General features: G+C 41.5%; 1 pseudogene; it reads left to right on the top strand.

Moving 5' to 3' along the window:
- The first annotated feature begins 2752 nt into the window (after positions 1 to 2752).
- LOC136506165 (GDSL esterase/lipase APG-like) overlaps positions 2753 to 27762 on the top strand; it is a 36605-nt pseudogene continuing 11595 nt past the window's right edge.

The raw sequence follows: 27762 nt of genomic DNA, 5'->3' as shown, positions 1-27762 counted from the left end.
AAATCCTTTCAAGTGGGAGAATTAGTATAGAAAACCATACTACCAATTGGATCGAAGAGCAATCAGTTTGGCAAGTGGTCACCTAATTGGGATGGTCCTTACAAAGTGATCAAAGTCATATTCAAAATTCTATATGCTAGAGACATTGCAAGGTGAACGTCTCATAAAAGCAATCAATGGAAGGCACTTGAAAAAGTACTTTCCTAGTGTTTGGCAAGAAGCCTAAATGCTCTCCAATGGCCGATACATGTATCGCTTTTAGAACAAAAATGGCCGATGTATACATTGCCCTTAGTCACTGAGCAGCCAATGAGATGGGTATCGTTGCTATTTGGTTTTATTCTTGATTGATCAAGTGTTTTCAGGTTCATGCATCATTCACCTAAAAACAGGAGGGCATATGTTGACAATCAAAATTGTCCATTCTATGAAGTCATCGATGTGAGGATGGACTAAACCATCATGTTCCAGAGTCTAGATGAAGGAGTTGTTCCCTCAAGAAAATCTCACCCTACCAGAACTTCTAACCCCCTATCACAACCCCTCATTTTCGCCTGGAGGTTCTGAGTTTGTGCTAAAATTAGAACTTCTGACCCCCTATCAGAACTTCTGATTTTCGCTTAGAAGTGCTGGCTTTGTGCGGAAATTAGAACTTCTAACCCCCCATCAGAACTTCTGATGTTCGCCTGGAGGTGCTGGCTTTGCGCGAAAATCAGAACTTCTGACCCCCTATCAGAACTTCTGATTTTCGCAGTCCAAATCAGGGAGAGTGCAAACTTGATCCCAACTCTTCCAAACTCGTGGAAAACTTGGAGATTAAGTCTTGGAGAGGTTTCCTACTAGAATAAGACCACCCCCATCTATGTATATAAGAGGATAATGGCCGATTGAGTTTCCATCTATCCAATCATCATACAAACCAATCTACAAACTCCCTTTTACCCTCTTCTCCAACCTCCATGCTGTCATCCCTTGATCCACGATCAAGGATGGCACCCTAGGCTTGCCGTCCAACCTAGGGCAACCCGGCGACGTCCTTGCCCTGATGGGGTCCCTCCCAGGCGAGAGCTTCGCCGGTTTCTTTGCTAGTTTGCCTGAAAACTAGCCGGTTCTTCGTCACGCAAGCAAGTTGGTTATCCTTTGGTGGTTTGCTTGTAAACCTCTCCATTCTTTACCATGAAAGAGTGATATCTTCGCTGCGTTCTTCGGTCCATAGCGGCCCGGGCGTTCAAGGCCCTATTGTTGTGTGATTCGGATCACTTCCGACGTCTACAACTCAAAAAATCATAGAAAAAGGAAAATTTTAGATTCGAGAGAGGAGAACAAGTGGAGCTCGAAAGTGATCTTTGGATTACTTCATGATGTAGATTATAAGCCACTTCTAGTGGATCTCAAAACTATGGATGGCAAAACTCAAATCAAAAGAGTCCCTCCTTTGTCTATCTTTCTAACCCTAACCAAAAACTTTCAACTAAACAAATGAGAATCTAATCTTCAAGGGGCTTGGCTAACAATCAGGCACTTTGCTATTTCCTAAGGAGCACCATACAAGAAGTACTCATTACAATACCTCGAGTGGTGAAATCGTTCAGAATTTTCAACATTCATCCAACGGACCCAATGCCTTCTCAACTCTGCTTCGTCTCGACGCAAGATTCGAGATTTCACTACCCGTCTGCCGATCTACCACTCACCCCAATCCACCAAACGACGGTTTTGAGGACCGAACCGACAAACCCCTTATGCATGCTTCACCAGGCGTGACTAAGTGATGTTAATGCGCGTGTTCAACATTTGCCAAGCTCTGACGCCTTCGCCTTCCATCTTCTTCACCATCCCCGATGTAGATGCAAGTCCAGCCTCCACCAAAGTGCTACAATGCTATTGTTCTCCTCCTTGACTAAGTTGACACCGTCTTCATCACCCATGTACTTTTGCTCATGTGTCCAATGTTAGCCGCACATGATCAATTCTGCAGCCTCCGGTTTCACGGTCCAAGCCATCTCGTCCGTCCTTCACCGTTCTTGGTTCATCGTGCACGGGCTCCACACTTAACGTTTTTCATCTCCGTCGACCGTCTTAGGGGAAACCAAATACCTGCACATTCACAAGTGAAGAGACATGTACAACACAAACGACACAACTCGACACATAGATGACCAATGCAACGTTTCAACTTACCTTTCAACTTCAAAATACATATAGAAGGTAGAATAATTCTATTCCATGCTGTCCACTCCACACTATCTGCACGTTGTTATCTTGCATTAATTGGCACGTACTCTCCCAACCACCATGCTCATTAATCAGTACGAATGTCCTGTAGAGAAAGATGCGTCTAGCTACCTACCCCGCAGCGAGGTACCGTTTAGTTTCTAAAATTTTGTAAAATTTCTCAAGATTTTCCGTCACATCGAATCTTTGGACGCATGCATAAAGCATTAAATATAAATAAAAAATAAAATTAATTACACAGTTTAGATGAAATTCATGAGACAAATCTTTTAAGCCTAATTAAACTATGATTAGATACTAATTATCAAATAACAATAAAATGCTACAGTACAATTTCCCAAAAATTTTCGCCAACTAAACCGGGCCCGAATGGAAAGCAGTAACGATTTCCAATCAATCATCGTACTCGTACGTGTATGTGAAGCAGCGTGTATCTCACGTTGGATCTAAACACTATAAATGCCACCAGGCTACAAGCATCTCTCCTCTCACTCCAAAGCCATCAAACCAATCGAGCTCCAGCTCTGAAAGCATCCCTTAGCAGCAAGCTGCTACTAGCTACGAATATTTGGAGGGAAAAAGAAAACATCTAAGATATATAGCATCATTTTCGTTTGATTAACCAGCCCGAAGCCATGGGTACTAGTGACGATAGAGCGGTCACTTCTCTAGTGTTGTTCCTTGTGTGCATGGCTAGCCGCTCCTTGGGTACCACTGAAGCCGTGGTTGAGCTGCAGAGCCGCTCATTAGTCCCATCGATCTACGTGTTTGGTGATTCGATAGTCGATGTCGGAAATAATAATTTCGGCCCAGTTGATTGCAAGTTTTTTCACTTTCTCTTCATCACATTAAATCTTTGGACACATGCATAAAGTATTAAATGTAGATAAAAAAATAACTAATTACACAGTTTGATTGTAAATTACGAGACGAATCTTTTGAGCCTAGTTAGGCCATGATTGGACAATAATTATCAAATACAAACGAAAATGCTACAGTGCCAAATACTGATTCCTAACCTCAATATAAATAAGGCCTTCCTGCCGCCGGCTGCGCCCCGTATGCGATCTCCGTACGGCATCGACCTAAACACTTCGACGGCACCGGCATGGCAGGGCGGTTCACGAATTTACTTACTATATATGTATATAATATGCATGCTTATGTTCTTTTTGTTAATTATATATGGATATTCTTTACAGATGCTAATGAAACTCCACTCTCATGGCTTTTCAAATCGTGACTTCAAGTCCTCAACCATATGTTGTTTTTACATTTCGTGTGTAACTATAAAACTATATATAGCAACATCACTGTTTCAACACATCGATCATGCAATATATATAGCCTCCATACAGGTATCTTGATTGCAATTTTCACATGTAGGGATGTTTACGTAATACTCCCTGGATTTCAAATTATAAGTCATTCCAACTTTCTTAGAGAGTCAAAGCAAAGTTTGACCAAAATTATAGAGAGAATAACAAAGATTTATGATGTCAAATAGATATACTACGAAAATATAATTAACGAAAAATCTAATGATACTTATTTGATGCCATAAGTCACTGCGTAAGAAACATTTTTTAGGGGCGGCTCGTAACCCTTTGTAGGGACGGTTTTGCCAGCCGCCCCTACGAAGGGGTGGCTACAAATCGTTGATTTGTAGAGGCGGTTCCCAGACCGCCATCAATTTTTAGGAATCACGAAAAGGGGCAAAAAATAACATTTTTTTAATCCGAGGAGGTCCCCACCGACAGCCACACACACCCACTCTATCATTGCAGCATTTTTCATGATTTTTGAACACTTTGTGTCGGCTGGCTTTCGAACCCGCAACCTCTCGCTCGCGCGTAAACTCCTCTACCACTGCACCTGACGATCACTTGTGTCTATGTTCCATTTTGGTTCCCCACATATTATACAAAACTGAGCATAAATTGATTATTTGAGGCCTTAAACTAATTCAAATGAAAAAAGTTGTCAACTACAAAGTTTTATAACTTTTCGAGATCTACAACTTTCATTTTGGTAGTTTCTCCATCCGAGGTCACTTATAGAATTTGAATTTCAAATTTATGAAATTCGAACGTAGTTTTCCATGCAAGATGATTTCAACTGAGAAAGTTATCAACTACAAAGTTTCATGACTTTTCAAGATCTACAACTTTCATTTTTACTGTTTGTCCATCCGAGGTCGTTTAAAAAATTCAAATTTCATTTTTTTGGAAATTCAAACATAGTTTTTCTTGACAAGATGATTTCAAATCAAAAAGTTATCAACTACAAAATTTCATAACTTTTCGAGGTCTAGAACTTTCATTTTGGTTATTTCTCCATCCGAGGTTGTTTATAAAATTTGAATTTTAGTGCTTAATTTTTAATACTCGGCGTCTATTTGTAGGGGCACTTCAATATTGAGTCGCCTCTACAAATTCGATTTGTAGGGGCGGCTGGATATAGAGCCGCCCCTACAAATCGGACCATTTGTAGGGACGACTGATAACACCGGCCGCCCCTACAAATTCATTTGTAAAGGTGGCTCATTTGACAACCATTTGTAGGGGCGGCTCAATATAGAGCCGCCCCTACAAAGAAAGGAAGGCGTTGCTATAAATTGTTTTTTGTAGTAGTGAGTGTTATTATTTTATTATATAAATTTAGTCAAACTTAAAATGTTTTGACTTTTCAAGAAAGTTAGAATGACTTATAATTTGAGATGGAGGAAGTACTTTGGTACATTTGACTTCACAGATCCAAGACACAACAAAGTAAAAGAATCACATTTGTATTCTCTAATTAATAGAGACGGATACATCTAAGGTTCGTATTTGTAAATGATCAGACAGCCTTCAAACAAACGTCTGCCTCACTTAATCATTTTTCAGATGCAAGTATTTTATGGTGAACGCCGAGACTATTAACTGAGGCAAGTGTCCTGTAAAGTTCAGTCACTGTAAATTGATTAACAGAGGCAGATAAAAATAACTACTAACAGAGATGGACACTCTAAGGATCCGCCTCTAGAATTTTGATTAAGTATTAATAGAGGCGGACATCTTTAGAGGCATGCCTCTAGAAATAGTTGTATAAAAAATAATTTATAATTTTCATATTAAGTTTGATGAAAACAAACATTAAATGAAAATTATAGTTCTCGATGTGATCTACAACTTTGTAGTTGAGAAGCTTTTCTTTTGAAATTGTTTAAAGCGCTAAAATGTTGTTTTAAGTTCTTAGATGTTAAAATTTAAAAATTTCAAACAACCTGAAATGTTGACATGGTTTGTAACAAAGCTCTGGTTCTCAATGTAGTCTACAAAATTGTAGTTGAAAAGTTGTTTTTATTTGTAGTTGTTTAGAGTCTCAAATGTGTTTTACGTTCTTAGATTTTCAAATTAAAATTTTAGATTTTCCAAACAACTTTGAATGCTGACGTGGTTAATATCAAAGTTGTGGTGGTCGACCTGATCTACAAGTTTGTTGTTGATAAATTTTTTATTTGAAGTTGTTTAGAGTCTCCAATATTTGTTTTAAATTAATATATTTTGATATTATAATTTTTAAAATTTTCAAACAATGTTGGATGGAGGCATGTCCTATGCTAATGTTTTATGACAAGATTTAAAACTTTGTAGTTGAAACTTTTTTTATTTAAGTTTTTTAAGTAGCTAAAATATTCATACAAGATTATGAAACGTTGATACAAAATATAGCATCCTATATATACTTACAAAAGATGCAGTGGTAGGGAGGTGTTATGTCAGTTGAAGGTTGCAAGTTTGAGTGTTGAGAAGTACATATTTTTTTGTGCGATTTAAAAAGGCAGGTCGGGCTGTCCGCCTTGCTCGTCGCTGAAAATACTTCCTATAGTAATGAAAGATATAAATTATTGCAATATTGATGGCTATTACAACAACGATTAACTTGGATATTTGTGGGTATACATGATTAGCTCCTATACTGCTATATATACAGTTGCCATGCATGAGCCCATGAGCAATAAACAGGTATAGCAATTCATCAATGTTTATTATATGTACAGCGCGACGTCTGGGGTTCATGAAGAGTCCAGCGGCTTACCTCTCGTTGACACCGTTAACAAATCTGGACCTATTGAAGTGCCGAGTTGGTGCCAATTAGGCTTCTGGCGGATCCGGCATTCTCAACACCACGGTATGCTCATATATAAGCTGTTTTTTAGATTGAGATGCTGCTCATAAGCTGTGTATATACATTACACATATTATTGCTTCTTATGATGAGTCACTACCGGAAACAGTAGTTTTGCCGTGTGCTATGGACACTCGGCAAAGCCCGAAAAACACTTGGTAAAGAGCACACGGCAGCTACAGTACCAGCAAACAACATCTTTGCCGAGTGTTTTCTGTCGGGCACTCGGCAAAGACTTTGCCGAGAGCCGAAAACGACACTCGGCAAAAAAAAGTACGTTACAAAGCGGAAACGGTCATGGCACGTTTGCGAGTGTCAAATATTAGGCACTCGGCAAAACTGGCCTGTTTGTCGTGTGTCAAACTTTGCGCCCTCGGCAAATCTGGCCCATTTGCCGTGTGTCAAACTCTGAACACTCGGCAAAGCATGCCTTTTTGCCGTGTGTCAAAGATTTTGCCCTCGGCAAATCTGGCCCTTTTGCCGTGTGTCAAAGTATGAACACTCGGCAAAGCTGGCCTTTTTGCCGTGTGTCAAAGAGGGGCCACTCAGCAAAGTGACTCCTTTTGCCGTGTGTCAAAGTATGGGCACTCGGCAAAGACCATTCCAAAATCCACAGAATTTGGCTTTTTAGCCGAGTGTCATAGGGCAGACACTTGACAAAGATGCCATTTTAGTCCCAGAATGCACATAATTTTGCTGCGTGTCTACTTTGCCAAGTGGTTTACAGCTGGCACTTAGCAAAAAGCCTCTTTGCCGAGTGTTACACTCGACAAAGATGCCACAAATAATCAGTTTATTTGGTTTGGTCATAGCCACGACCACATTCAAATAAACATCACATCCATCACAGATAGTTCACAATAGGCATCACATGCAATTCATATAGATATATCGACAACACATAGATGCAAATAAACTTCATAATCCACAAATAGTAATCACAACTCATTCACAACCACAGGTAGTCACAGGTAATCCATAAATGCAAATACAAATAAAATCACAAGTACTTATGCCACGAGTTCACTGCGACAGGGCTTCACTTAGGCCACGAGTTCCACTGCAACGGGGCTAGGGCATGAGGCTCATTCGATGCCGCCGATTGATGCTGCATAAAGGAGAAGGGATTGGCATGTGTGAGACAAGATTAAACAACATTGCATACTTTGTTTTTTGAATTTGTGATGCAAATGTCAATGATTTTAAGTAAAATTTTGAAACCACATTTTAATCTAACTGCTGCTGCTATTTTACATAGCCTGAGATTTAAAACCATGTTCCCAGCTATGAGTAGACGCAACATCCAGTTGTGCTATCCAGAAATAATGGTGCCCACCCTATCAGGCCACGACCAAAGGACAGAGACAGGCTACTGAATCGGTGAATCCTACTTGTATTTATTACAAAAGTAGTAATAATGGCTCTGTTCGGCTTATCCTATATTCGGTTTATTCGGCTTGTTTTTCAGTCGGAACAGCGTTTTTTTTCTCACAACAATTCAGCCAGAACAGTGTTTTTCAGCCAATTTTAACCAAGATTTAGACCAGCGAACGGGGCCAATAAGATTTAAACTAAGCGCACGTCCATGTGGGAGACAGCTCATCTAGTATTTGACAAAATATGTATTTTTATATAAGATTATTTGTAATATATGTTGTAAAGATATGATTGGAGCATGTAATACAGTACTAATTTAAAATACTTTATTAATTACCTTTTTTTGTAGATTTAAGCAGAATCTAATCTAATCTAATCTATCTATATAGTTCATACCCACTAGCAATTAATTCTGCTAAAGCTCAACCCTCGTGCTGCCACGTCACCTCTATTAATTTGTCAACTGCGGGCTTCATCTACCTCCGGCTGCCATCTCTGCAGCTTCCTCTCGACACTGCATCACATTACTGCTATATCGATTTCTCTACCACAACAATTACTGGAAACGCATACAGAAGAAACCGGACCATCGCAGCTGCTTCCACATCTGTAATAGCTGAAGAAACTGAACCATGCATCACCACTGCCTTCACGTTTATTTATAATAATAGCTGTGTGTGTATGCCTGGATACTGTAGAGAGCTAATAAAGACACCATTGCTGGACCGCTTTAGCTTAATAAGTTTTCTAATTAACAGTAGCTATATGATTTTCTTTAATAATACTTATGTGTTTGTTCACAGGCTTAAGAACCATCGATCCTCGAAATAGAAGTCTTTAGTTTGTGCCATATACTGCACAATATATTATGGGCTTGTTTATAGGATCATGTATTTTCGTTTTAAGCTTGCGTATTTCACATGATATCTACGTGTAATGTGAATATTGCTATATTATAACGTTTTTCTTTTCTACTAGAACCATCTGTGCTGCGAAGCTTACAGATTATGCGTAGGTCTATTAGAATAACATTTTGTTACCTATTATCCATAAATTAAATTGTTAACTTCATATATGAATGTACGGGAATCTGATTCAGCATGCTGACACGCACCGAGGACTATTACATGAAGGTCAACATCGACATCATTAATATCAAGGTAAACACATATTTTAAATAACTGACAATCTCTAGATGACATTTTGAATAACTTTACTCTCTTTTAAAGGATGCAAAGTAAGATTGATTCTGCATAAACTAGATTATAAGGTTGTAAAGTGACTCACAGTGTCTGAAACAGTATTTGGAGTAGGAGGAGGAGGGGCTGGAAACGGTGGTGGAGGTTGACCGGTTGCAGCATAAACACCCCTCATATATTCAAACATCTGAAGCTCCATCCTCTGCCGCTCTGTCACCATCTCTGCCTCCATCCTCTGGCGCTCTGCTTCCGTCCTCTGGCGCTCTGCCTCCATCTTCGCCTCTAGCTCCTCCTGGTGCCTCGTTTCTTATTCTAGCTGAGCCTATAATATTTCATCCCAATGTTACAATGCAATGCAAAAGTATGTAAAAATCAATGAACGATGAATAAAACAGAAATAACCTGGAGTGCGTTCATCTAGAACCGTGTAGAGTCCGGCCGTGGGCGTATCGCCGGACTGGAACCCGTGCTCCGTGCTCGAATCCGGGAGAGAGTGGGAGTACTGGCCGTGTCGATGGTGCCATCGCCAATCCAGAACTGGCCATGCTTCTTGTCTCCTCCCGCCCTCATGACCACTTCTCCATCAAGGTCATGGGAGCTCGGATCATACTCTGGGCCACGGACTTGCCTTGCCATCGATGTGTATCCTTCGAGACGGCTGTGGACGGACTCGTTGCTGTACGCTGAGGGCGGGTCCTCTGGGTTGTAGACGACGTTGGACGTCGCCTTCCCCTTGTGGGCCAAAGCATATGCCATGAACTAGGTGCAGGGCTGGCCACCATGTGACGCCGACTACAAAAAAAGCAATATGATTAGAAATTATGTAGAGTTGAGCCTTAGAATAAAGAAATGAATTCGCGTACTCATCTAGCCACGTATTCTGAGAGGTTGAGGTTGTCTTGATGGTGTGTTGGACCCAGCATTAGCAAACGCCGCTCCCGACAAGCATTGTGATTCTCCTGCCACGCGGGGTCACACCACCTTTCCACCATCCGGGCCCAGCACTGCATATCGTGGGCGCACCAACAGGGAGGCACCTACGTCATCAAGTATATGACATAAGAAGATGAAATTAAGCGCAATTAATCTCAGAAAAAATAAGTATTAATGTTCTATATTTACCTTCATGTATTGTTCCGAGGTCAGGCTCATGGTTCTTGCCGCCCTTTTAGGGATCCTCTCTCTAAGAAATTCTACGTGGTATTGGATCACAGCCTGGATGCGCGCCTCGTAGTGCATGTCCTTGACATGTTTCTTGGTGGCTTTATCAGCCACAACATCCACCTTAGCCTCGTATCCCTCCTCGCATCTAAAGAAATCCTGCATATAGACATGATATGTTCGATGTATTGAGCAATGTAGTGCGAGAAAGACTTACCCAAAGCTCGGCCTTGACACGCTGTGCCCTATCGGCGAAACACCTGCCACCTCGACCAGTGTTGTCGGAGGCGGCGGCATAGTGGGCCCACGTGTAAGCTGGCTCGACAGTTCCGCCAAACTACACCAGGCCAGGGAACTTTTCCTTGATCAAAAGACCAAGGATACCGTTCACATGGCGTGCGTGATCACCCCCACCGATCTTCCTACAACCCCTGTCCAAGTGATTAAGATAAATTAATAGTTTCTATTATAATTTTGAACATATCAAACAAAAAATTAGTGATAACATATAAAGTTACTTCTCTCCATCGGGTCGAATCAACGGGCGTCTCTCAAGAGGTATCGGCCGCTTCAGGAGGGTCGAGGGACCTCGCAACCACACACCTGTACTAGAGGAAGAGGTACCCCCTATCTCCTCCTCCATCCCTACCTCCTCCTGCACCCATGCCTCCTCCTCCACCTGTACCTCCTCCTCAGAGGATGAGTGAGCGGAAGGTAACTCAGACGGCGACAAAGGTACAGGTGACGGTGGCCTCATCTTGCCTCCACCGTTCGCTCTACCCTTGGGTCTACCCCGAGGTCTCTTCCCGGACCCCTCAGCTGCATCGAACCCTTTACTCGCCACTGTCACTTTTGAGTAAAGCGACATTATCCTCCTCATACCGCCCACCTTGAAGGTCCTAATATGGCTAGAGGGGGGTGTGAATAGCCTATTTAAAAATCTACAAATCAACTAGAGCACTTTGATTAGTATGACAAATAGCGAAATGCAAACTTGCTCTAGCTCTACAAGGGTTGTAAGCCATCTATCCAACAATTCTAGTTGCAATGATTACTAGGCACACAACTTGCAATGTCACTACTCATTAAGAGCTCTCAATCTTGCTACTCTAAAGAGCTCCACTAGATGAACTTAAAATAACAAAGCAAGCTCTCAAATTTAATTACACTAAGGAGCTTGCCACAACTAGTTTGCAAGAATATAAATGAGTGAGTAGGGTGATTATACCGCCGTGTAGAGGAGTGAACCAATCACAAGGTGAATATTAAATCAATCACCGGGAGAATACCAAATGGCAAGAGAAAACCAATTTTCTCCCGAGGTTCACGTGCTTGCCAACATGCTACATCCCCATTGTGTCGACCAACACTTGGTGGTTCGACGGCTAAGAGGTGTTGCACAAACCTCGTCCACACAATTTGGACACCGCAAGAACCTACCCACAAGAGACGTAACTCAATGACATGAGCAATCCAATAGAGTTACCTTTTGGTGCTCCGCTGGGGAAGGTACAAATCCCCTCACAATCACCGGAGATGGCCATGAACAATCACCGACTCGTGCCAATCCTCCTCTGCTACACCAAGCCGTCTAGGTGGTGGCAACCACCAAGAACAATAAGTGAATCCCGCAGCAAAACACGAACACCAAGTGCCTCTAGATGCAATCACTCAAGCAATGCACTTGGATTCTCACCCAATCTCACAATGATGGAGATGAGTGGGAGGGCTTTGGCTAAGCTCACAAGGTTGCTATGTCAATGCAAATGGCCAAGAGAGTGAGCTTGAGCCGGCTATGGGGCTTAAATAGAAGCCCCCATGAAATAGAGTCGTTGTACTCCTTCACTGGACACAACACGGGGTGACCGGACGCTTCGGTCAAATCGACCGGATGCTGGACCTCAGCATTCGGTCACGCGATGCATGCCATGTGTCCCCTCTCTTCAAATGTTGACCGCTCGATCTCAACGGTCAAGTGATGACCGGATGCGCTGCTGCGAAGTGACCGGACACTGGACCTCAGCGTCTGGTCATTTCCAGTAAGGTTCCATTCATGCAAAATCACGACCGGACGCGTCCAGTTATGCTCGATCGGACACACCCAGTGTCCGGTCACACAACATCATCATACGTCAGACTGACCGGACTCAGGCCTTGAGCGTCCGGTTAGTTTTCGCGCCAGCGTCCGGTCATGAGACCGAAGCAGCACGCCCTCTGCTGCTACTGACCGGACATGCCGGTCCAACCGAGACCAGCGTCTGGTCACTTACAGTGACCTCCGTCTTTTCTGTATAGGGCGCCGGTGGCACCATCGGACTGTCCACACTCTACGGGTGGACACTCCACCAGTGAAGTTTCTTACCCTTGCTCAAATGTGCCAACCACCAAGTGTATCACCTTATGCACATGTGTGTTAGCATATTTTCACAAACATTTTCAAGGGTGTTAGCACTCCACTAGATCCTATATGCATATGCAATGAGTTAGAGCATCTAGTGGCACTTTGATAACCGCATTTTGATACAAGTTTCACCCCTCTTACTAGTAGGCTATCGATCCTAAATGTGATCACACTCACTAAGTGTCCCGATCACTAAAATAAAATGGCTCCTACTATTTATACCTTTGCATTGAGCCTTTTGTTTTTCTCTTTCTTCTTTTCCAAGTTCAAGCATTTGATCATCACCATGCCATCACCATCACCATGATCTTTACCATTGCTTCATTACTTGGAGTAGTGCTACCTATCTCATAATCACTTTGACAAACTAGGTTAGCACTTAGGGTTTCATCAACTAACCAAAACCAAACTAGAGCTTTCAATTCCCCCTTTTTGGTAATTGATGACAACCCTTACACAAAGATATGAATTGAGATTTAATTGAATCCACATTGCTTGCCCAAGTATATTTACCGTGTGTAAAAGAATATGGACAAGTTTCATGAACTCCAAATGGTAGCAATTGCTCCCCCCTACATATGTGCTAAGAGTTTGGATTGTAGCTAGCACATATGCTTAGATAGGAAATATAGGAGACAATTTCTACCAAATGATACTAAGGTATAAGAGATGGACCTTTGAAGCGTGATACCAATTGAAGTGCACCAATATACCATCCTTAGCACCATTGGTAACTAAACATACATAAAAACTAGAATACCCCATGAGATCAACATTACAAGCAAGGGTCTAGTTTCCATAGAATGAACATAAGTATAGTTACTTTAGCCTATGCATGCTAGTTTCTCATTTCATCATTCAAGCCTATAACTAGCATACACCACACAAGCATGGATATTGAAATTTAAAACTTGTGTCATGCAAGCAAATATATGAAATGCACATTCAAATACAACATACAAGTTTATGAGCTTGCTCCCCCCTACTTATGTGCATTTTTTATTGATCCCCTTACAATGTCATTTCATTTGTTTTCATTTGTTTGCTCCTCCTATTTTCCTATTTTTGTGAATTTCTCTCCCCCTTTTTCAACAATTAGCACAGAAGGTGAGCTCAAATTATAGATAGGTTGATGTGAAATTAGGATCATTTTCCCAATTTGGTTCAATCTAGATTACTTGCAAAAAGATATTTAACTCGGTTTGATCCAAGGACAAGCTTCTTCACACCTCCAAATAAGGGTTATCTTTTACTATGTTGAGTTAAACACTTGTAGCTTATTTTCTAGATCAAACACTAGGTTTACAAGCCCACAAACATGTCATATGCTACCACTAGATCATTTCAAACATACAAGCAATAGTGGTACCATACAAGCATCAAATTCATTTGATTTTAATGAATGAGCCTAGGACATGATAGGAATGACTAGATGCACTAAACAAGTCCTTAGCAATGGATGGATGACATGTCAATCAACTTTACCTTGCTTTGCTCGAAGGAGAGGCATGTCATATAATGGGGGGTGCATCAACACATATTGGAGAAGTCAAGTATGTTCAATTCATTCCTTAACTTGCAAAACCTCTTTTCATCAAGTGGCTTGATGAAGATATCAGCAAGTTGATCTTTGGTGCCCACACTCTCAATGCAAATGTCCCCTTTTTGTTGGTGATCTCTTATGAAATGATGGCGGACATCAATATACTTTGTTCTTGAATGTTGAACTAGGTTGTTGGTGAGCTTTATGGCACTCTCATTGTCACATAGCAATGACACTTGCTTGGATTTGATTCCAAAGTCACTCAAAGTAGCCTTCATCCAAAGTAATTGAGCACAACAACTACTGGCCGAAATGTACTCCGCTTCAGCGGTTGAAAGTGCTACACTATTTTGCTTCTTTGATGACCAAGACACAAGTGATCTTCCCAATAGTTGACATGTGCCCGATGTGCTCTTTCTCTCAACTTTGCATCCCGCATAATCGGAGTCTGAATATCCAATCAACTCAAACCTTGCTCCTTTGGGATACCACAATCCAACATTTTGTGTATGCTTCAAGTACCTCAATATTCTCTTTGTTGCTTTCGAATGACTTTCTCTTGGTGAGGCTTGGAATCTAGCACACATGCATACAATAAACATCACATCCGGCCTTGATGCGGTCACATAGAGTAGGCTTTCAATCATAGACCGATACATCTTTTGATCCACCATGTTGCCACTAGAATCACTATCCAAGCTTCCACTTGTTCCTATTGGTGTACTGATAGCTTTACTATCTTCCATTCCAAACTTCTTGAGCATGTCCTTGATATACTTGTCTTGACTCACAAATATGCCATTCTTCTTTTGCTTTATTTGAAGACCAAGGAAGTAGCTAAGCTCTCCAATCATGGACATCTCAAACTCACTTGCCATCATCTTGCCAAACTCCTTACAAAAATCTTAATTTGTTGACCCAAATATGATATCATCAACATAGATTTGCATTACAAACAAGTCATTTCCAAGCTTCTTGGTGAAGAGAGTGGTGTCAACCTTTCCCATCTTGAATCCCTTAGAGAGTAGGAAATCCCTCAATCTCTCATACGCTGCTCTAGGTGCTTGTTTTAATCCATACAAAGTCTTTCTCAACTTGTAAACATAGTTGGATTTCTTTTTATCTTCAAAACCAGGAGGTTGCTCAACATACACAAGCTCATTGATGTACCCATTGAGGAATGCACTCTTCACATCCATTTGGTATAACTTGATGTTGTGGGCTCAAGCATAGGCTAACAAGATCCTAATTGCTTACAAATCTTGCAATAGAGGCATATGTTTCTCCAAAGTCAAGACCTTCAACTTGTGTGTAACCTTGAGCCGCTAATCTTGTTTTATTCCTTATTACTATCCCATCTTGATCTTGCTTATTCCAAAAGACCCACTTGGTTCCAATCACATTATGATCCTTAGGCCTCTCAACTAACTCCCATACTTGGTTTCTTGTGAAGTTGTTTAGCTCTTCATGCATAGCATTGACCCAATCAACATCCTTTAAAGCTTCATCTATCTGCTTAGGTTCAATGGATGACACAAATGAGAAGTGCTCACAAAATGAAGCCAACGTTGATCTAGTTTGCACACCTCTTGAAATATCACCAATGATAGTGTCCAATGGATAATCTCTTGCAACATTGGTTGGTTGAAGTACTTGCACTTGATTGCTTGCATTTTATTGATCACTTGGTTGAGATGATGAACTAGCCACTTGTTGTTGATCTTGCACTTTGTCATGACTAGCACTTGCTTGAACTTGATCATGAGAACCACTAGCTTGCACATTTGAGTTAGAGAGCACTTGATTCTTGTCATCTTCAACATCAATCACCTCTCTAGGCCTTATATCACCAATGTCCATATTCTTCATTGCATTGACCAATTGAGTGCCTCTTACATCATCTAGATTCTCATCTTCCTCTTGGGAACCATTTGTTTCATCAAACTCCACATCATGAACCTCCTCAAGAGTACCACTAGCCAAATTCCAAACTCTATAAGCATTGCTAGTAGTGGAGTATCCAAGCAAGAAACCTTCATCACATTTCTTTTCAAACTTGTTCAATCTAGTGCCTTTCTTCAATATGTAGCATTTACAACAAAAAACTCAAAAGTATTCTATGTTGGGCTTTCTTCCATTCAAAAGCTCATAAGGTGTCTTCTCCATCATGGGGTGACAATAGAGTCGGTTGCTATAATAGCAAGCCATGTTGATTGCTTCGGCCCAAAATGAATGACTCACATTGTACTCACTCAACATTGATCTTGCCATATCAATCAAAGTTCTATTCTTCCTTTCAACTAAGCCATTTGATTAAGGAGTGTACTTGGCCGAGAATTGATGTATAATTCCAAATTCATCACACAACTCATCAATTCTAGTGTTCTTGAATTCACTACCATTGTCACTTCTAACTTTCTTGATGGTTGTTTCAAACTCATTGTGAATGCCCTTGACAAATGATTTGAATGTTGTAAACACATCACTCTTGTCAACAAGAAAGAATACCCATGTGTATCTAGTGAAATCATCCACAATCACAAATCCATATTTGTTTCCACCAATGCTTGTGTATGTGGTTGGTCCAAATAAGTCCATGTGCATCAACTCAAATGCCTTAGATGTGCTCATCATGCTCTTATTAGGATGTGTGTTACCAACTTGTTTTCCGGCTTGACATGCACTACATAGCTTATCCTTCTCAAATATGACATCTTTCAAACCTCTAACTAAGTCATGCTTAATCAACTTGTTCAATTGTTTCATTCCAACATGACCAAGACTTCTATGCCATAACCAACCCATGCTAGACTTAGTGATCAAACATGTTGTCAATTGAGCTTCTCTAGCATTGAAATCAACCAAGCATAGATTTTCATATCTAAATCCTTTGAATATCAAGTTAGAGCCATCTACACTTATAATGTCTACATCATCCACACCAAATATGCACTTGAAACCAAGATCACACAATTGAGCTACCGACAAAAGGTTGAAGTTCAAGCTTTCTACTAGTAGCACATTGGAAATGCTCAAGTCATTGAATATTGCAATCTAACCAAGCCCTTTGACATTGCCGTTGCTAGTGTCACCAAATGTGATACTATCAATCCCATTGCTCTTGTTTTCATTGATTGAATTGAACATTCTTGGATCACCGATGATGTGTTGTGTGCACCCACTATCAAGCACTCAATGCCTTCCTCCGGCTTTATAATTGACCTACAAAAGAAGATCAATTCTTTTTAGGTATCCAAACTTGCTTAGGTCCTTAAAGGTTAGTTACCAAGGTCTTTGGTACCCAAATGGCCTTCTTTTTTGGGCCCACAATTGGTGTACCAATGAACTTAGCCTTCACACCATTGGCACCCTTAACAAGCATGTAACAAGAATCAAATTTAATTGAGGATACAATAGGTAGCTTGTTCTTATTAATCTTGCAATATTGCTCTACATGCCCAACTTGCTTGCATCTATTGCAAAACCGACCATTGCCCTTCACAAAGTTAACTTTGGGAGTGACAAAGGCTGCCTTGCCTTTCTTGGGGGTATAGCCTAATCCCTCTTTGTTGAGAGAAAACCTTTGGCTACCCAAGCACTTTAGCAAGCGGGCATCTCCACCATAGGCATTGCCTAAGGCACGAGTGAGCTCATTCACCTCCTTCTTGAGGGTCTCATTTTCCACCATTAATGAGGCATCACAAGTGAGACCATCACTCAAAGGTGAAGTAGAAGTAGTAGTGCTACAAGAAGTGTTAGTGGGAGCAACTACAATAGGCTTATAAAAAGATTCATGAATAAGATCACATGTTAGTCCCACATCACATGATACATTCACTTGCTCCTTCTTGGCTTCCTCTATTTTGACTTGCTCTATGAGAGAGGAGTGAGCCTTTTCAAGCTTAGAGTGAGCTTTGCCAAGCTTCTCATGGGCTTCCATTAGCCTCTCATGAGTGGCATTGAGCTCATCAAGGGATTGCTCAAGAAATTTGAATTTCTTGTTCAATTCCTTGCACTCATTTCTCTTCATCTCAAAGCAAGTATGCACTTGCTCACACATGTCCATGAGCTCCTCCTTGGAGTATTCCTCATCATCATCATCACTCCTACAAGCATCACTTTCACATTCATCATCATTACTCACATCATAATTTACCTTGGTAGGTTTTGCCATGAGGCATGTCGAAGGAATGTCGAAGATGGAGGGCTTGTTGTTGATGGCGATGCTTGCTAGTGCTTTCTTGATAGATTTCTTGCCATCATCACTCGATTCATCACTATCCGAAGAGCCATCACTATCCCAAGTGACCACATAGCCTCCACCCTTCTTCTTCTTTTGGAAGGTCATTCTCTTCTCCTCCTCCTTTTCTTTCTTATCCTTCTTGTGCTTCTTCTTCTCATCCTCATCATTGTCACTATTATAGGGACAATTTGCTACAACGTGATCGGGACTCTTGCAATTGTAGCATCTTCTCACATATTCTTTGCTTTTGGTGTGATCTTTTCTCTTTCTTGCACCATAGCCCTTCTTCTTCATGAATTTTCCCATCTTGCGTACAAAGAGGGCCATAGCTTCATCATCAATATCACTAAGATCATCATCATCACTTGATTCTTTCTTGGACTTGCCCTTTTTCTTGGATGATGATGAGCTAGCCTTGAATGCTATACTCTTCTTCTTCTTGTCTTCTTCCTTCTTGTCATCCCCCTCCCTTTCCACACAGTATGTCTCTTGGGTCATGACATCACCTAGTACTTGGTTAGGGGTAATCTCCTTCAATCCTCCTCTTATGATAAGCAATCTCAATATCTCAAATCTTGGAGGTAAGCACATCAAGAACTGATGAGAGATATCATCATCCTTGATCTTCTCTCCTAAGGCCTTCAAGTCATTTACAATCACTTGCAACCGATGGAACATTTCCGGAATGCTCTCATCTTCCTTCATCTTGAAGCTTGTCAACTTATCCTTGAGAATGTACAACTTAGCACTCTTCATCGCCGGTGTGCCCTCATATGTTTCCTCCAATCTACTTCACACCTCATTTGCTCTTTCATAATCCTTGATTTGCTCAAACACCTTGGAATCAATGGCATTGTATATGGTGTTGAGAGCCATTGTATTGCATTGCTTGTTGGTCTTGTCTTGGTTGGTGGGGTCATCGGGATCAACGATAGCATAGTCATTCTCGGTCACCTCCCATACTTGATCATTGATTGAACCAAGATACATCCTCATCTTTCTCTTCCAATAATCATAGCATGTGCCATCAAAGAACGGTGGTTTGCCCCCACATGGTTGAACACAACTTGAGCCATAATTTGACACCGAGGTTGTTAAGCCTTCAATCAAATGGTGACCATGGCTCTGATACCACTTGAAAGGTCCAAATATGGCTACGGGGTGAATAGCCTATTCAAAAATCTACAAATCAACTAGAGCACTTTGATTAGTATGACAAATAGCGAAATGCAAACTTGCTCTAGCTCTACAAGGGTAGCAAGCCATCTATCCAACAATTCTAGTTGCAATGATTACTAGGCACACAACTTGCAATGTTACTACTCACTAAGAGCTCTCAATCTTGCTACTCTAAAGAGCTCCACTAGATGAACTTAAAATAACAAAGCAAGCTCTCAATTTTAATTACACTAAAGAGCTTGCCACAACTAGTTTGCAAGAATATAAATGAGTGAGTAGGGTGATTATACCGCCGTGTAGAGGAGTGAACCAATCACAAGGTGAATATTAAATCAATCACCGAGAGACTACCAAATGGCAAGAGAAAACCAATTTTCTCCCGAGGTTCACGTGCTTGCCAACACGCTACATCCCCATTGTATAGACCAACACTTGGTGGTTCGGCGGCTAAGAGGTGTTGCATAAACCTCGTCCACACAATTTGGACACCGCAAGAACCTACCCACAAGTGAGGTAACTCAATGACATGAGCAATCCACTAGAGTTACCTTTTGGCGCTTTGCTAGGCAAGGTACAAATCCCCTCACAATCACTGGAGATGGCCACGAACAATCATCGACTCATGCCAATCCTCCTCCGCTACACCAAGCGTCTAGGTGGTGGCAACCACCAAGAGTAATAAGTGAATCCCATAGCAAAACACGAACACCAAGTGCCTCTAGATGCAATCACTCAAGCAATGCACTTGGATTCTCACCTAATCTCACAATGATGGAGATGAGTGGGAGGGCTTTGGCTAAGCTCACAAGGTTGCTATGTCAATGCAAATGGCCAAGAGAGTGAGCTTGAGCTGGCTATGGGGCTTAAATAGAAGCCCCCATGAAATAGAGCTGTTGTACCCCTTCACTGAACACAACACGGGGTGACTGGACGCTTTGATCAAACGACTGGATGCTGGACCTCAGCGTCCAGTCATGTGATGCATGCCATGTGTCCCCTCTCTTCAAATGTTCATCGCCCGATCTCAATGGTCAAGTGATGACCAGATGCGTTGCTGCGAAGTGACCGAACGTTGGACCTCAGCGTCCGGTCATTTCCTGTAAGGTTCCATTCATGCAAAATCACAACCAGATGCGTACGGTCATGCTCGATCGGACACACCCAGTGTCCGGTCACACAACATCATCATATGTCAGACTGGTTGGACTCAGGCCTTGAGCATTCGGTCAGTTTTCGCGCCAGCATCTGGTCATGAGACCGAAGCAGCGCGCCCCCTGCTGCTACTGACTGGACACGCCGGTCCAACCAAGACCAGCGTCCGGTCACTTATAGTGACCTCCGTCTTTTCTGTATAGTGTGCCGGTGGCACTGTCGGACTGTCCACACTCTATGGGCGGACACTCCACCGGTGAAGTTTCTTACCCTTGCTCAAATGTGCCAACCACATATACTTGTCTTGACTCACAAATATGCCATTCTTCTTTTGCTTTATTTGAAGACCAAGGAAGTAGCTAAGCTCTCCAATCATGGACATCTCAAACTCACTTGCCATCATCTTGCCAAACTCCTTACAAAAATCTTAATTTGTTGACCCAAATATGATATCATCAACATAGATTTGCATTACAAACAAGTCATTTCCAAGCTTCTTGGTGAAGAGAGTGGTGTCAACCTTTCCCATCTTGAATCCCTTAGAGAGTAGGAAATCCCTCAATCTCTCATACGCTGCTCTAGGTGCTTGTTTTAATCCATACAAAGTCTTTCTCAACTTGTAAACATAGTTGGATTTCTTTTTATCTTCAAAACCAGGAGGTTGCTCAACATACACAAGCTCATTGATGTACCCATTGAGGAATGCACTCTTCACATCCATTTGGTATAACTTGATGTTGTGGGCTCAAGCATAGGCTAACAAGATCCTAATTGCTTACAAATCTTGCAATAGAGGCATATGTTTCTCCAAAGTCAAGACCTTCAACTTGTGTGTAACCTTGAGCCGCTAATCTTGTTTTATTCCTTATTACTATCCCATCTTGATCTTGCTTATTCCAAAAGACCCACTTGGTTCCAATCACATTATGATCCTTAGGCCTCTCAACTAACTCCCATACTTGGTTTCTTGTGAAGTTGTTTAGCTCTTCATGCATAGCATTGACCCAATCAACATCCTTTAAAGCTTCATCTATCTGCTTAGGTTCAATGGATGACACAAATGAGAAGTGCTCACAAAATGAAGCCAACGTTGATCTAGTTTGCACACCTCTTGAAATATCACCAATGATAGTGTCCAATGGATAATCTCTTGCAACATTGGTTGGTTGAAGTACTTGCACTTGATTGCTTGCATTTTATTGATCACTTGGTTGAGATGATGAACTAGCCACTTGTTGTTGATCTTGCACTTTGTCATGACTAGCACTTGCTTGAACTTGATCATGAGAACCACTAGCTTGCACATTTGAGTTAGAGAGCACTTGATTCTTGTCATCTTCAACATCAATCACCTCTCTAGGCCTTATATCACCAATGTCCATATTCTTCATTGCATTGACCAATTGAGTGCCTCTTACATCATCTAGATTCTCATCTTCCTCTTGGGAACCATTTGTTTCATCAAACTCCACATCATGAACCTCCTCAAGAGTACCACTAGCCAAATTCCAAACTCTATAAGCATTGCTAGTAGTGGAGTATCCAAGCAAGAAACCTTCATCACATTTCTTTTCAAACTTGTTCAATCTAGTGCCTTTCTTCAATATGTAGCATTTACAACAAAAAACTCAAAAGTATTCTATGTTGGGCTTTCTTCCATTCAAAAGCTCATAAGGTGTCTTCTCCATCATGGGGTGACAATAGAGTCGGTTGCTATAATAGCAAGCCATGTTGATTGCTTCGGCCCAAAATGAATGACTCACATTGTACTCACTCAACATTGATCTTGCCATATCAATCAAAGTTCTATTCTTCCTTTCAACTAAGCCATTTGATTAAGGAGTGTACTTGGCCGAGAATTGATGTATAATTCCAAATTCATCACACAACTCATCAATTCTAGTGTTCTTGAATTCACTACCATTGTCACTTCTAACTTTCTTGATGGTTGTTTCAAACTCATTGTGAATGCCCTTGACAAATGATTTGAATGTTGTAAACACATCACTCTTGTCAACAAGAAAGAATACCCATGTGTATCTAGTGAAATCATCCACAATCACAAATCCATATTTGTTTCCACCAATGCTTGTGTATGTGGTTGGTCCAAATAAGTCCATGTGCATCAACTCAAATGCCTTAGATGTGCTCATCATGCTCTTATTAGGATGTGTGTTACCAACTTGTTTTCCGGCTTGACATGCACTACATAGCTTATCCTTCTCAAATATGACATCTTTCAAACCTCTAACTAAGTCATGCTTAATCAACTTGTTCAATTGTTTCATTCCAACATGACCAAGACTTCTATGCCATAACCAACCCATGCTAGACTTAGTGATCAAACATGTTGTCAATTGAGCTTCTCTAGCATTGAAATCAACCAAGCATAGATTTTCATATCTAAATCCTTTGAATATCAAGTTAGAGCCATCTACACTTATAATGTCTACATCATCCACACCAAATATGCACTTGAAACCAAGATCACACAATTGAGCTACCGACAAAAGGTTGAAGTTCAAGCTTTCTACTAGTAGCACATTGGAAATGCTCAAGTCATTGAATATTGCAATCTAACCAAGCCCTTTGACATTGCCGTTGCTAGTGTCACCAAATGTGATACTATCAATCCCATTGCTCTTGTTTTCATTGATTGAATTGAACATTCTTGGATCACCGATGATGTGTTGTGTGCACCCACTATCAAGCACTCAATGCCTTCCTCCGGCTTTATAATTGACCTACAAAAGAAGATCAATTCTTTTTAGGTATCCAAACTTGCTTAGGTCCTTAAAGGTTAGTTACCAAGGTCTTTGGTACCCAAATGGCCTTCTTTTTTGGGCCCACAATTGGTGTACCAATGAACTTAGCCTTCACACCATTGGCACCCTTAACAAGCATGTAACAAGAATCAAATTTAATTGAGGATACAATAGGTAGCTTGTTCTTATTAATCTTGCAATATTGCTCTACATGCCCAACTTGCTTGCATCTATTGCAAAACCGACCATTGCCCTTCACAAAGTTAACTTTGGGAGTGACAAAGGCTGCCTTGCCTTTCTTGGGGGTATAGCCTAATCCCTCTTTGTTGAGAGAAAACCTTTGGCTACCCAAGCACTTTAGCAAGCGGGCATCTCCACCATAGGCATTGCCTAAGGCACGAGTGAGCTCATTCACCTCCTTCTTGAGGGTCTCATTTTCCACCATTAATGAGGCATCACAAGTGAGACCATCACTCAAAGGTGAAGTAGAAGTAGTAGTGCTACAAGAAGTGTTAGTGGGAGCAACTACAATAGGCTTATAAAAAGATTCATGAATAAGATCACATGTTAGTCCCACATCACATGATACATTCACTTGCTCCTTCTTGGCTTCCTCTATTTTGACTTGCTCTATGAGAGAGGAGTGAGCCTTTTCAAGCTTAGAGTGAGCTTTGCCAAGCTTCTCATGGGCTTCCATTAGCCTCTCATGAGTGGCATTGAGCTCATCAAGGGATTGCTCAAGAAATTTGAATTTCTTGTTCAATTCCTTGCACTCATTTCTCTTCATCTCAAAGCAAGTATGCACTTGCTCACACATGTCCATGAGCTCCTCCTTGGAGTATTCCTCATCATCATCATCACTCCTACAAGCATCACTTTCACATTCATCATCATTACTCACATCATAATTTACCTTGGTAGGTTTTGCCATGAGGCATGTCGAAGGAATGTCGAAGATGGAGGGCTTGTTGTTGATGGCGATGCTTGCTAGTGCTTTCTTGATAGATTTCTTGCCATCATCACTCGATTCATCACTATCCGAAGAGCCATCACTATCCCAAGTGACCACATAGCCTCCACCCTTCTTCTTCTTTTGGAAGGTCATTCTCTTCTCCTCCTCCTTTTCTTTCTTATCCTTCTTGTGCTTCTTCTTCTCATCCTCATCATTGTCACTATTATAGGGACAATTTGCTACAACGTGATCGGGACTCTTGCAATTGTAGCATCTTCTCACATATTCTTTGCTTTTGGTGTGATCTTTTCTCTTTCTTGCACCATAGCCCTTCTTCTTCATGAATTTTCCCATCTTGCGTACAAAGAGGGCCATAGCTTCATCATCAATATCACTAAGATCATCATCATCACTTGATTCTTTCTTGGACTTGCCCTTTTTCTTGGATGATGATGAGCTAGCCTTGAATGCTATACTCTTCTTCTTCTTGTCTTCTTCCTTCTTGTCATCCCCCTCCCTTTCCACACAGTATGTCTCTTGGGTCATGACATCACCTAGTACTTGGTTAGGGGTAATCTCCTTCAATCCTCCTCTTATGATAAGCAATCTCAATATCTCAAATCTTGGAGGTAAGCACATCAAGAACTGATGAGAGATATCATCATCCTTGATCTTCTCTCCTAAGGCCTTCAAGTCATTTACAATCACTTGCAACCGATGGAACATTTCCGGAATGCTCTCATCTTCCTTCATCTTGAAGCTTGTCAACTTATCCTTGAGAATGTACAACTTAGCACTCTTCATCGCCGGTGTGCCCTCATATGTTTCCTCCAATCTACTTCACACCTCATTTGCTCTTTCATAATCCTTGATTTGCTCAAACACCTTGGAATCAATGGCATTGTATATGGTGTTGAGAGCCATTGTATTGCATTGCTTGTTGGTCTTGTCTTGGTTGGTGGGGTCATCGGGATCAACGATAGCATAGTCATTCTCGGTCACCTCCCATACTTGATCATTGATTGAACCAAGATACATCCTCATCTTTCTCTTCCAATAATCATAGCATGTGCCATCAAAGAACGGTGGTTTGCCCCCACATGGTTGAACACAACTTGAGCCATAATTTGACACCGAGGTTGTTAAGCCTTCAATCAAATGGTGACCATGGCTCTGATACCACTTGAAAGGTCCAAATATGGCTACGGGGTGAATAGCCTATTCAAAAATCTACAAATCAACTAGAGCACTTTGATTAGTATGACAAATAGCGAAATGCAAACTTGCTCTAGCTCTACAAGGGTAGCAAGCCATCTATCCAACAATTCTAGTTGCAATGATTACTAGGCACACAACTTGCAATGTTACTACTCACTAAGAGCTCTCAATCTTGCTACTCTAAAGAGCTCCACTAGATGAACTTAAAATAACAAAGCAAGCTCTCAATTTTAATTACACTAAAGAGCTTGCCACAACTAGTTTGCAAGAATATAAATGAGTGAGTAGGGTGATTATACCGCCGTGTAGAGGAGTGAACCAATCACAAGGTGAATATTAAATCAATCACCGAGAGACTACCAAATGGCAAGAGAAAACCAATTTTCTCCCGAGGTTCACGTGCTTGCCAACACGCTACATCCCCATTGTATAGACCAACACTTGGTGGTTCGGCGGCTAAGAGGTGTTGCATAAACCTCGTCCACACAATTTGGACACCGCAAGAACCTACCCACAAGTGAGGTAACTCAATGACATGAGCAATCCACTAGAGTTACCTTTTGGCGCTTTGCTAGGCAAGGTACAAATCCCCTCACAATCACTGGAGATGGCCACGAACAATCATCGACTCATGCCAATCCTCCTCCGCTACACCAAGCGTCTAGGTGGTGGCAACCACCAAGAGTAATAAGTGAATCCCATAGCAAAACACGAACACCAAGTGCCTCTAGATGCAATCACTCAAGCAATGCACTTGGATTCTCACCTAATCTCACAATGATGGAGATGAGTGGGAGGGCTTTGGCTAAGCTCACAAGGTTGCTATGTCAATGCAAATGGCCAAGAGAGTGAGCTTGAGCTGGCTATGGGGCTTAAATAGAAGCCCCCATGAAATAGAGCTGTTGTACCCCTTCACTGAACACAACACGGGGTGACTGGACGCTTTGATCAAACGACTGGATGCTGGACCTCAGCGTCCAGTCATGTGATGCATGCCATGTGTCCCCTCTCTTCAAATGTTCATCGCCCGATCTCAATGGTCAAGTGATGACCAGATGCGTTGCTGCGAAGTGACCGAACGTTGGACCTCAGCGTCCGGTCATTTCCTGTAAGGTTCCATTCATGCAAAATCACAACCAGATGCGTACGGTCATGCTCGATCGGACACACCCAGTGTCCGGTCACACAACATCATCATATGTCAGACTGGTTGGACTCAGGCCTTGAGCATTCGGTCAGTTTTCGCGCCAGCATCTGGTCATGAGACCGAAGCAGCGCGCCCCCTGCTGCTACTGACTGGACACGCCGGTCCAACCAAGACCAGCGTCCGGTCACTTATAGTGACCTCCGTCTTTTCTGTATAGTGTGCCGGTGGCACTGTCGGACTGTCCACACTCTATGGGCGGACACTCCACCGGTGAAGTTTCTTACCCTTGCTCAAATGTGCCAACCACCAAGTGTATCACCTTGTGCACATGTGTGTTAGCATATTTTCACAAACATTTTCAAGGGTGTTAGCACTCCACTAGATCCTATATGCATATGCAATGAGTTAGAGCATCTAGTGGCACTCTGATAACCGCATTTTGATACGAGTTTCACCCCTCTTACTAGTAGGCTATCGATCCTAAATGTGATCACACTCACTAAGTGTCTCAATCACTATAACAAAATGACTCCTACTATTTATACCTTTGCCTTGAGCCTTTTGTTTTTCTCTTTCTTCTTTTCCAAGTTCAAGCATTTGATCATCACCATGCCATCACCACCACCATGATCTTTACCATTGCTTCATTACTTGGTGTAGTGCTACCTATCTTATAATCACTTTGACAAACTAGGTTAGCACTTAGGGTTTCATCAATTAACCAAAACCAAACTAGAGCTTTCAATCTCCCCCTTTTTGGTAATTAATGACAACCCTTACACAAAGATATGAATTGAGATTTAATTGAATCCACATTGCTTGCCCAAGCATATTTACCGTGTGTAAAAGAATATGGACAAGTTTCATGAACTCCAAATGGTAGCAATTGCTCCTCCCTACATATGTGCTAAGAGTTTGGATTGTAGCTTGCACATATGCTTAGATAGGAAATATAGGAGACAATTTCTACCAAATGATGCTAAGGTATAAGAGATGGACCTTTGAAGCGTGATACCA

This window comes from Miscanthus floridulus, chromosome 14 (genome assembly GCF_019320115.1).
Source record: "Miscanthus floridulus cultivar M001 chromosome 14, ASM1932011v1, whole genome shotgun sequence".
NCBI classification, from domain to species: domain Eukaryota; kingdom Viridiplantae; phylum Streptophyta; class Magnoliopsida; order Poales; family Poaceae; genus Miscanthus; species Miscanthus floridulus.
Note: the sequence above shows the minus strand (reverse complement) of the source record. Positions and strands in the feature narration are given on the sequence as shown.